Source organism: Nyctereutes procyonoides, unplaced genomic scaffold (assembly GCF_905146905.1).
Source record: "Nyctereutes procyonoides isolate TBG_1078 unplaced genomic scaffold, NYPRO_anot_genome, whole genome shotgun sequence".
NCBI classification, from domain to species: domain Eukaryota; kingdom Metazoa; phylum Chordata; class Mammalia; order Carnivora; family Canidae; genus Nyctereutes; species Nyctereutes procyonoides.
Window position 1 is genome coordinate 14,984,690 of NW_026575051.1, and position 12,068 is coordinate 14,996,757.

Genomic DNA, 12,068 nt, shown 5'->3' on the forward strand with positions numbered 1-12,068 from the left:
CATTCTATGCATATGGCAATCTATTTTATTTTAAGTTGATAGCAGTTTAAATTAATGCATTCTAAAACTCTACGTTATTTCCCCCATTGTATGTTTTTAATGTCACATTTTACATCTTTATATTTTTTGTATCCCTTAGCTGATTATTGCATTTATATTTTTACTACTTTCACTTTTTAACCTTTATTTTAGCTTTATAAGTAATTAATCCACTACTTTTACTGTATATTTACCTTTGCCAGTGAGATTTATACTTTCATATGTTTTCTTATTACTAATTAATGTCCTTTCTTTTCAACTAAAGAAGTCCCTTTAACTTTTCTTATAAGGTTAGTTTAATGCTAATAAACTCCTTTAGCTTTTGCTTATCTGGAAAGCTCTATCTCTTCTTCAAATCTGGGTGTTAATCTTTCCAAGTAGAATATTCTCAGTTAGAAGTTTTTCCCTTTCAGCATTTTGAGTGCATTCTGCTATCTCCTCTGCCCTGCAAAATCTCTGCTGAAAACTGCTGATAGTCTTATGGGGCTTCTTTGTATGTAACAAGCTTTTTCTCTTGCTGATTTTAAGATTTTCTCTTTAATTTTTAGCATTTTAATATAATGTGTCCTGGTGTGAATTGTTTTGGATTCATCTTATTTGGAGCTTTCTGGCATTCCTGGATCTGGCTGTCTGTTTCCTTCCCAAATGATGGAAGTTTTCAGGCATTATTTCTTCAAATAAGCTTTCTATCCCTTTCTCTGTTGCTTCTCCTTCTGGGAACCCAATAATGCAAATGTTATTCTGTTAGATGTTTTCCTGTAGGTCTCTTAAGCTATCTTCACTATTTTAAATTCTTTTTTTCTTTCTGCTGCTCTATTTGGGTGAGTTCCACTGCCTTATGTTCTAGGTAACTTATCCTTTCTTCTGATTCATCCATCTGCTATTAAATATTTCAGTTTAATGGCAGTTACTGTATTCTTCAGCTCTGCATCTTCTGCTTGCTACTTTCTTATATTTTCTATCTTAGTTGAAGTTCTTACTGTATTTATCCATTTTTCTCTCAAGTTCAGTAAACATTTTTACTACCATTACTTTAAACTCTTTATCAGGTAAATTGCTAATTTCTGCTGCCTTATGGTTTTTTTCCCTGAGGTTTCATCTAATTCTTTCATTTGGAACATATTCCTATGCCTCATTTTTCTACTCTCCCTGTGTTTATTTCTATGTATTGGAAAAAACATCTATTTCTCTTATTCTTCAAGGAGTGGCCTTGTATAGGAGATGAGACTTAATCTTTCAACTTTGCCCTAGCTCTTTGTGGTGTCTTAAACCTTTGGATTGCCCAAGCAGCTTGATTTATTCTTGATAGATCCCAGTTGTTAAAGGTGTGCCAGGACCTATCAATTTTTCAAAGGGGAGGGCAAGGTGTAACTCAGTCAGCATTTAGTTTCAGGTTGATTGGAAGCCAGACTTTAGCAGAAGCTTTTAAAGTATGCAAATGTATATAGTCCTGTGGGACTGCAGTGGTAACCCCTGCTGGCCTCAAGAGCAGAGATCTGGGGACATCCCCTGGGTGAAAAGCTCCTTTCTGGGAGATATCAGGAGCTATAGCAATACCAAGGGAGAGCACAGACATGGCATTTTCCAGCCATTTCCCTGAGAGCTCCTCCATAAACTAGATACCTGGAAAACTTGAATTCTACCTCTTAGGCTGAAGCTCAAAGACAAATAAATAGGCCTTTTTCATAGAAAATGGGATGTATTTTTTGTCTGCTGCTTATGTAGTTCCCTGGCAAAAACTCTCTCTCTAATTACAGTGACAGACCCTTGGGACCCAGGCTCTTGACCACCAAAGCCAGGCAATCAAGGATCATCTCCTGTGTGGGCTGCATGTGCCCACCATCTTTAGCAGGGCTAGGGCCCACACACTGGCACTGTCAAGGTAGAGGAACAGCACAAAAATGATGCCTGCCAGTGCCCACATCCCTGAAGAGAGTATCAACAGGTCTCTGCTCTTCTGGAAGATGCTTTAAGATCAGCAAGTCAGGACACCTGTCCCAGTTGAACATCTGCCTTTGGCTTAGGTAGTGATCCTGGGATCCTAGGATCGAGTTCCATATCAGGCTCTCTGCAAAAAGGCTGCTTCTCTCTCTGCCTATGTCTCTGCCTCTCTCTCTATGTCTCTCATGAATAAATAAATAAAATCTAAAAAAAAAAAAACATCAGCAAGTCAATCTTTTTCACACAGAGTCTGGGTACTTGTCAAAATGCTGTTTTTGCACTAGTCTCTGGAATGAGTGAGTCTGAATGCAAATGCTTTAAGAAATTTATCTCCTGAACATGAGCTCCCCATTTGTTTTCAAAGCTATACATTTTGGGGGGCTCATCCCTCCAGTGCAGGTCCTAAGGGTTGGGGTGCCTGATGTGGGGCATGAACCCCCCTTCAGTTCTCAAGGAGAAGCTCTGAATTTATGAGACCCCTCCTGATTGTGGGTTGCTATACTGTGGGTGGGGTTTGGGGTGAGACCATGTCTCTGCCACTCCTACCCATCTGGATGTAGCCCTTTTACTAATTGTTGTGAGCAGCTGTTCCACTAGTTTTTAGGTTCTTTCAGAAGGAATTGATCCATACGTAGTTGTAGATTCAGTGTATCTACAGGAGGAGGTAAGTTCAAAATCTTCCTATGATGCCTTGAAAATTCCTATCCTGTTTCCCTCTTAAAGAGTTAATTCTGCAATTTTAGGATCTTTGGCTAAAGGACTTCAAACCATCTTCACCTTTGGGACATGCTTTCAGAGAGTGGGGGAATAAGAGATCATTTTAAAATTACATTCCTTTAAAAAAAATAAGACAACTCAATACATTTAATTCACAATTCTACTTGTTTGAATTTGTTCTAAGGCAATAACCCAAAGTACATAAAATTGTAAATGCAAAGATAATTACTGTAGCATTGATTGTGATAAGCAAAATCAACCAAAAATAACCTCTATATCCACTACTTGGTAAGTTAAATCAAGTATATCCATTCAGTGGAATTTTATGTAGCCCCTGAAAAGCATGTTGTTAAAAAATTTCTACTGATGTGGAGAAGCATTTATTATGGAGAAAATTCTAGGACATATACCAAGATGCTAACAGTGATTATTTGGGGGTACTGAGATTTCCTACATTGTTTTTGAGTGTTTTGTATTGAATAACTAGTAAGTTTATAAAATAAGCAATTAAGTTTATAACTATAAATTAAATTTATAAGAAAACCAAATAAACATTATTTTTAAAAAGCCAAGGCATCTGAGAACCCACAATTTTCTTGGCAGGGTTGTGCATTGGTGGGAGCCTATTGAAAGAAGATTGAGCACTTATCAACATTCTAAAGAAGGGTAATTTAGGAAAAATAGATGACATTCTAACTCATGGTTTCCTTGAAAGACCTATATCCAAAATTTAAGTGAATAAAAATTTATATTATTATAAAATATACATATAGAAATAAATGTTTTTTAAAAATGAAAGGTAACTGACTTCATGTCAAAAGTGTGATTTGTGGTTATTTTTCCCCTCTTTTTAATGTATTTTTAAATTTTAAATATTAAATACTCCATAATGGGCATATTTTACACTCTATTTTTTTCCTGACCCAGTAAATGAAGAGCCTGAACTCTTCAGGAAAAGCTAAGGACCTTGGGGACAAAAATGTATATTCTTCTTGGTCTCCTCAGCATCCACCCTGGACCCAAGTACATGTTGGTAACTGTATCAAATACCAGCTGAAATGGTTACTATATCAAGCTGGATTCCTGTGCTACTCACATTCCTTCTTAGTGTGCAGAATTGCAAAGTCACATATTAAACTGTCCAGTAAATAAAATTAAAAAATGAATAGCATTAACTATGCCTTTCAGAATTGAGAAGAGAACATTTCTGTTTCTTCAGGAAAACAGTTGGCAGTAAAGAAATAAATCCCTGGATGAGAATCAAGAGCTTTTCTAAATATACAGCCAACCATCAATTGCTTATTTGGTTTTGTGACCAGGATCCATGGATCCACCCTCAGCATTTGTCTCTCATCCAGCCAAACAAAGGATGTGGACTTGTTAATCATGTAGGATGGGTGGTGATGGGGAAAAAGCTTCAGAGCATATTGTTTCCATTGGCTCAGCCACTTGATGGTCCAAATCCAAAGCAGATGGTTGGGTCTTCTCTAAAACATGTGGTTCCAGGGCCATGAAGCCCTGTCTGAGCCTCAGAGGCTGCCCTTCTTACAAGAAGATCAGAACCCAAGCTGTTATGAAACCTATGAAATTGTTACACTATATGTTGGCAAATCGAACTCCAATAAAAAATATACAAAAAAATTCATTCAAGGTCTCTGACATGGAGATAGCATAGTCCTCGGTACAGAAGCAATTAACAGTTAAAGTACATCTTTACGAAGCATTTGATACAGAGTAAAGCATTTATCCATATTTAAAATTCTCTTGACTTAGTATAAAAGAGGCAAAACAAGTCTCACTAGCCCCATATTATAAAAGAATAAACCAAAACATAGATGGAGTATTTTGCCCAACGTTACCGGTACATTCATGGAAGAGGTGGAATGTGAACCCCAGGTTTCCTGATTTCTTTTTAAGTCGCTTTTATTGAGATACAATTTACATGCAACAAAATCTACCAATTTTAAGGGTACAATCTCTTGATTTTTGACAATTTATACAGTTATATAATCACCAACATGGGATACAAAATATTTTCATTTTTCCATGTTTCTTTTTGTCCTTGGTCACCAGTCTCCTTCTACTTCCACACTTTGGTCCCTGGCAACTGACAAATTAGTTCTATTACTATAGTTGTGCCTTTTCTGGCATTTGATATAAATGGAATCATACAGCATATGGTCTTGTATCTGACTTTGAAGACTTTGCATAACACTTCTGAGATTGATTCCTGTTACTGTGTGTGCCTGTAGTCCAACTGTTTTTTATTGCTTAGTAGTATTCCATAGTGACAGTATTTTTATTGTGCATTCTATTTTATTCTAGTAGAATTCTGATGTCAGATATGAATACATCACAATTTGTTCATCTATTTACCTTTGATCCATCTTTACTTTGGGATCTACTAAAATGCTGAGAGATGCTTGCCCCCTACCCACGATGTTCACTTCCATCTAAGCTCCACGAGAACAAGAAGAATGTCTGTCTGATTTATGGCTGTTTTCCCAAATACCAACACAATGCCTGGCACTAAGACAATGCCTGATGTGCTCAATAAAAAATTTGTGGTTGAATGCATGGATGGACAAATGAATGAATAAATGAACACAATATGGCAGTCTGGCTAATCAACTGAGGAGGGAGACTGCCCTGGAAAGAGAACCATATCATTAAACTCATTTTGATAGTTTCAGATTCTGGGTACTATCTACAACCTTTCTGAGTTCACTTCTTCTAAAATGGGGACAATAATTCTTATCTTATAAGATTGTTATGAGACTTTAATGCAATGGTTTATGTAAAGCATCTTACACAGGGCCTTCCAGGTCTTAAGTGCCTAATAGTTTATCTGGGTTAATAGTTTATCATAATAATTGCTATTTGGATAAGATGAAATGTGTTCAAGGTAGGAAACTTTGTAGGCAGTTAGCAAACTACTCTTCCCAGAAATTCTACTGAAAAACCCAAGGTGTGGCTAATGTTTCTCCTTTCCTGTTATGTAGACACTTAGCCCATCCATTCACAGACTTCAGTGGCTAGCATCCTTGCTTGCATGTTTATGTAGAGCTGTCTTCATGTGTATTTTGCAAAGTGGCTGTCATAATAGTCTTCCCATTCTCACCATTGATAATTAGAAGATGAATTTCTGTTTACAAATTTAATTCAGCACATGAATGCGAGCAAACTTGCTGCTCATTCAGGAATACTTCTTAGCTAATCTACTTACTTTGACTAATTACCTTTAGAATTTCCAATAATGCCCCAAACACCAAACCGCTAAGCCACCCAGGGATCCCCCTAATGCCCCAAACAAATGCCCTCCCATTACCTTCCCCCTGTGCTAACTCAGATTCCTATTAAGGTGTCAGATAATGCAACTGGCCCTGAATAAAGCTGTTTGGCCACTTGTATGAAAGAATCTGCTGTCCCCAAAACAATTTTGTGGTTTTCAAGGGGGAAATGAGATTAGAATTCCCATTTGTTTCCTAAGAGGGTTAGCTTTTTTGTTCTCTGGATTGAGTTACACGTGTGACTTACCATCATCTTGCTTCCATTAAATGACCTCAAAACTGAACGCATTCTCCCAGGACAAAGAAAAATCCCCAAACCAAGCTACACCCATCCGTTCTCCAATATCATCTATTTCTGAAGAATTTCATCTGTCTATGCTTGCTTCACCCCAGCCTGTAGCTTTGGCATTATTCTCTATGACTAACATTGTCTTCCTCCTTCAAACACTTTGGAGTCGAAGAATCCTCAGATGACCAGGAAGGTCTTTGTAGCTAATAATTAAGTGTCCCTTTTGCAATTTAAGCTTGCTTCTTTGTACCCTAACTTCAGGGACAATAGTGTTGAAATAAATTTCCAAGTCTAATGGAGACACTCTTGTCCAGGGTGCCATATCAGTAAATTGAACTTCTGTGATCCTGTAAGCACTCCACTTGACCAGAAATGCAGTATATGCAGTCAGCCAATCCCCAAACGCCAAGCCAGCTGGGGGCTCTATACTTATTTATTTGCTCCTTGATCTCTCTAAATAAGGTCAGATATGCCACCCTAGTTGATCATGCCATTTCTGTGTTGCTGCTTCTAATGCTTTGTACAATTCGCTCTTGCCCCAAATCTCTTGGGAAGAGCACTCCACTGCTTATGAGGTGCAGTGTCCTCCCAATCTGTGGACTGTTTTCCCTTGGATAGAAGACATCAAACTTATTGCCCAGTTGTTTTAGTTTTGTCATTTGACAGTAGAAAACAGACCTCTTTCTCTTTTGAATCACATTTCCTTTCAAAGGAAAGCCCATTCCCAACTGTGTCTTCCCTTTACTCAACAATTGCCATGTGTTTGGTCTTCCTCCCAGATGCCATGGTCTACCTTGGCTTCTTGGGCAGCAATGACCCTTATAATTAGCAGAGGTTATAGGCTTTTCCTAAAATCAGGGAGTAATCCTGTAGCTCTCCACTGAGTCTGTTTCAACTGCAAGTACTGTATGACGGTTCAATAAATCGGAAAAGAATTGGCAAACAGTGAAGTAAGCCTTTTGCCTGATTCTTCTTCACAGCATGAAATACGGACGACCATGTGCTCTTTAGGTCCTGTAGAGGTGGAAAAGCTGAAAGCATGCCCATTTAATGCCCACCTAGACATGGAGGGTAACTTATCAAGGATCTCAGTACCCGGGAGAGTAGGAAGTCTCTGCTTGGCTCTTCAGTGGAGGTCACTGGAATTGGTCTTGGTGCAAAATGGAGTTGCCAGTAAAGGTCAGTGGGTCGCACATTTTCCATGTAGGATTCGCCCTCATGTTTATTAAAAATGTGAATATTCAAGCTGCAACCCAGAGAGGCTGTTCCTGGAGGTGCTCTGAAGTAGATTTCTGCCTAATTCTTAATGTCTTCTATGTACCCAGTAGGAAACTAAAGGCTGCTATGATCTCTTGATTTTCTTATAAAAAGGGAATTGAGGGTAAGTAAGCTAATCTACTAAGCATTATCAGAGTGGAAGCATCTGGTTAACATCAATTCCCTAGAGCCCTGTTTATCATGGTGTATTCCATAGACTACCTGCATTGGAATCATGAAACTGCTTATTGAAAACGTAGATTCCTGGCTCTTATCCCTGACGTGAATTAGAATGTCCAAATTCCAGGCCCAAGAATCTGTACTTTAACACACTTCCCCAGGGATTTCAAAAGACATTATTGCTTGAGAAATGTTTTCCTATGGTCTAAGTCTTCTCAGTAAATGATAGGAGATGGACGCTATGAGATACGGGTCCTGCATGTTACCGCTTGGTGTGGTGGAGGCCTCATCCCTGATCCCTGGGCTGCTGAGGCTAGTCGTAGGTAGAGAAAACTGCCTCTCACATGGTATTTTAGGAGCATTGCCAGAAGCTGTGTGGCTTTGGGCAGCTTTCCTAATCTTTCTGTGTCAGTTTCTCAATCTTTAAAACGGGCATAATAATAGAGCCTGCTTCATAGAATTGTTGTGAGGATTAAATGAATAATTATGCTTTAAATCCTCAGAACAGTGTCTGGCCCACAGCAAAAACTATGAATGTGTCGGTTGCTGCTGCTGCTATTTCTGTTATAATTGTTACCCCAGTCTCCACCGTCTGGGGTGTCCATTCTCTAAAACCCAGGAGTCACCAAACTATGGCCCTTTACCTACCTGTTTTTGTAAATAAAGTTTTATTAGAATGCAGTCATGCTAATTCCTTTATGTTAATATATTTGGCTGCTCTTCTGCTAGTAACAGAGAGTGAAATGGTTGCTACAAGGACCATATGACCCACAAAGCCTAAAATATTTACTCCTTGACCCTCTTTAGAAAAAGTTTGCTAAATCTTGCTCTAAATGCTTCTGGGCCTCTGTTAAATGTTGATCACCTGGAGGAACAGCAAAGGGAATAGTGTCAGAGGTTAGCTGATAGTCTGATAGCCTGTTCAGAGCAAGTCCTGTGGGTGAAGCAAAAAAGTGGCAAGTAGACAAAGCAGAGGGCAGAGAACATCCCTGAGAAGAGCTCGGAGGGATAGGCTTTTCCCAGTCCGGAAGAGGTCCTGGCCTCAGCTTTTATGAAGCTGGAGCCTGTCTGACCACAGGAGAGGGCTTTCCTTTTCCCGCCCACCAATGGCTTTTCTCTTCCAATCTTCATACCACTTTCTCAATTGGTCAGTTTGTAAAATGTCATCACTGAAACCAAAGCAAACCACTCATCCGATAGCTTCAGAGAAAATTTTATTTCACTGTATTTTGTCCAACAGGACGACTAAGTGCCTACCAGGTGCCAGACACTGCGACAGGTACAGAAAATAAAACATGGCCCTTGCCCTGTGGAGTGCCTAATGTATCTTTGATCTGCAAAGCCATAAACTCTCCAAACTCAGGACTTACGACTCCAGCCTTGCTCATTGGACACCCTGGGACATAAAGTGCCTAGGATTGCAAATAACTGGTAACTAATTAACACCCAGAGTCAAGATCATAAAAAGAAAAATCACCCGAGGCAGGTTTTGTCTGTTGAAGACCTATGATCCTATCAAAGGATGTTTGGCTGAGCAAGGAGTGTGCTGAGAGCACTGTGTTCTTCTAACCTGTCTTTTGCCAGAAGGCAATGTGCGTGAATATAAAGAGTCATAGTTGCCCCACTTCTTCCTACGTCTCTGGTACCTGTGGTTTACGTAGGTTATCTCATTGAATCCTTACACTAGTCCCATGAAGTAGGCACCACCAGCCATTTTATGTAAGGAAAGCAGGCGCTCAGAAGGGCACAGCTAGTCAATGGCAGAAGTTGGATTTAAATTCCTGTCCATCCCACTCCAAAACTATTGTTATAGTGTATTATTTAAGTAAGTTTAAGAAGGAAGGGAAAGATAAAAGCCTATGGTGGGGGGGCAGGGAAAGGTGGAGAGAATTCAACAGCCCCACACCTTTTTGAAGAACTAAACACCTGAGATTTAGCAGGAGGGGTACCAAGGTGAGAGTGTCGCCCTTTTCTTTAGAAAACAAAATAGCCAAGTCCCAAACCCCTACTTTCCGGCTCCAGAATGAACCACTATTCATTCTTTCCATTTTTCAAAATTTGGGAAAAACATTTAAGAAGTGAAAGTCTCCTGGGTTTTCCTCCCTTCTACTCAGAGCCAATTATTCTGGTAAAGTTGATGTCTATCAAGTCCCTCCCCACCCATCTTTTAATCATTAAGATTCTATTTGCTGACATAAGCCATCTTAGCTGTTGGGCAAGTTCACGTTCCTTCGGAGAACACTGGTGGCTTCCCTGGCTGGAGAGCATGGGAGGGGGCTCCCTACCCCTCTTCGAACCTCACGGCCAACGGCGAGAGCGGAAGGCAGGCCGCTGCGCATCCCCTGCCCGGCGGAGGCCTGCTGTTTCACAGCTCAGGAGGCCCCACGTTCGGCCTCGGGAAATGCTTTTCTGACAGGACGTGCTCTTCTGACCACAGGACTGGCCCATCTGGCCATGCAGTAGGTCCCAGTAGGCAGGACCTGGACCTTGAAGATTGCTCGGATACCCCCTCCCCTGCGTGCAAAAGTCGGAGAGTATGGAAGCACACGCAGTAGTACCCTGCTGGGGCAGGCCGAGTCTGCAGTGCACACCTCTTCTCAGCACTGCATTCAGGGACGTGATGTTGGGGGCAGGGACAGGTCACATGAAAGTGACCAAGGTGGGGGCATTTACACCCAGGAAGTCAGCAAACACTACACATACAGGCTTGTTCAACATTGATCTGCATGATTGAATATGCCCCATTTTTTCTTCCAGTATGAATACGTTTTTCTAATTCTTGACAATTACAAAAAAAAAAAAGAAAAAAAAAGGAAAAAAAAACCCACACCATAATAAATAGGTTATATGGTACTTTGTGTACATATGTGTGAGTTTTTTTTTTTTTACTGTACATATCTGGAAGTATACCTTTTTATTTTTATTTTTTTTGTTTTTGTATATTTTTTATTGGCATTCTATTTGCCAACATATAGTATAACGCCCAGTGCTCATCCCATCAAGTGCCCTCCTCAGTGCCCGTCACCCAGTCACCCCAACCCCCACCCACCTCTTCTTCCACCACCCCTTGTTCGTTTCCCAGAGTTAGGAGTCTCTCATGTTTTGTCACCCTCTCTGATATTTCCCACTCATTTTCTCTCTTTCTCCTATAATCCCTTTCACTATTTTTTTATATTCCCCGAATGAATGAAACCATATAATGTTTGTCCTTCTCCGATTGACTTACTTCACTCAGCATAATACCCTCCAGTTCCAACCATGTTGAAGCAAATGGTGGGTATTCGTCGTTTCTAATGGCTGAGTAATATTCCATTGCCTATATAGAAGAAGTGGACTTTTTAACTTATAAGCTATGCACATTTCAACTTATTAGATTGCATCAGGTTGCTGGTCTACCAGCAGTGTGTAAAATTTCCTATTTTCTCACATTCTTGTATGACCAGCCTTCTTCATTTAAGCCAATCTGAGCTTGAGGCGACCTTTCATTGTTATTGGAACTGATATTTTTCTGATTGTGAGGTTAAAAATCTTTTTATATGTTTTTTTATTGGCCTTTTGGTTTTTTTGTGAATTCTGTGTTCATATTTTTTTGCCCATTTTTCTCTTAGACCATCTTTTTCTCTTTTTAAATTTCATATTAATTTGTAGGAATTTCTTTATATATCCTGGATAACTTACTCTTCCTCAACTATATGCAGTATGGATATTTTCTTCCATTTGTGGCTTTTAACTATGCTGTTGTGTCTTTTGTCATCAAAAGTTTAAATTTTGATAGATTTACTATGATTTATATGTTTTTTTCTTGTTTAAGCAATCTTTTCTGACCTCAAAGTTAAAAGCATTTTCCTATATTTTTTCAAAGTTTAGATCTTGTATATACATCTTTAATCCACTCAGTTTTGTGTGGGGTGTGTGTGTTTGTGTGTATGAACAGTATATGTGTGAGAGTTAAATTTTTTTCTCATATGAAAATGCTGTTGTCTTGTCCCCACATTATTATTGAAAGACCAAAGTTTCCCTATGGATTTTTTTGGTTCCTTCCTATCATATGTGAAATTCCCATATATGCTGTCATCTGTTTTGATAGTTCTGCTCTGTAGACTACTTGTTCTTTCTTTTTGGCAATATCACACTGTCTACCATAACTTTATAAAAATCCTTAATATTCTATTAGGGCACTTCCTTTCTCCTTGTTCTTTCTTTTCAGTTTTCTTATATATTGTTGGAAGTTTACTTTTTTCATGTGAATTTTAGAAACAGGCTATCTGTTTATCAAGTTTCACAAAAAACCTAAGATATTTGCTGGAATAATATGGCATTCCAATAATAAGATATTTGTTGGAATAATATTTATA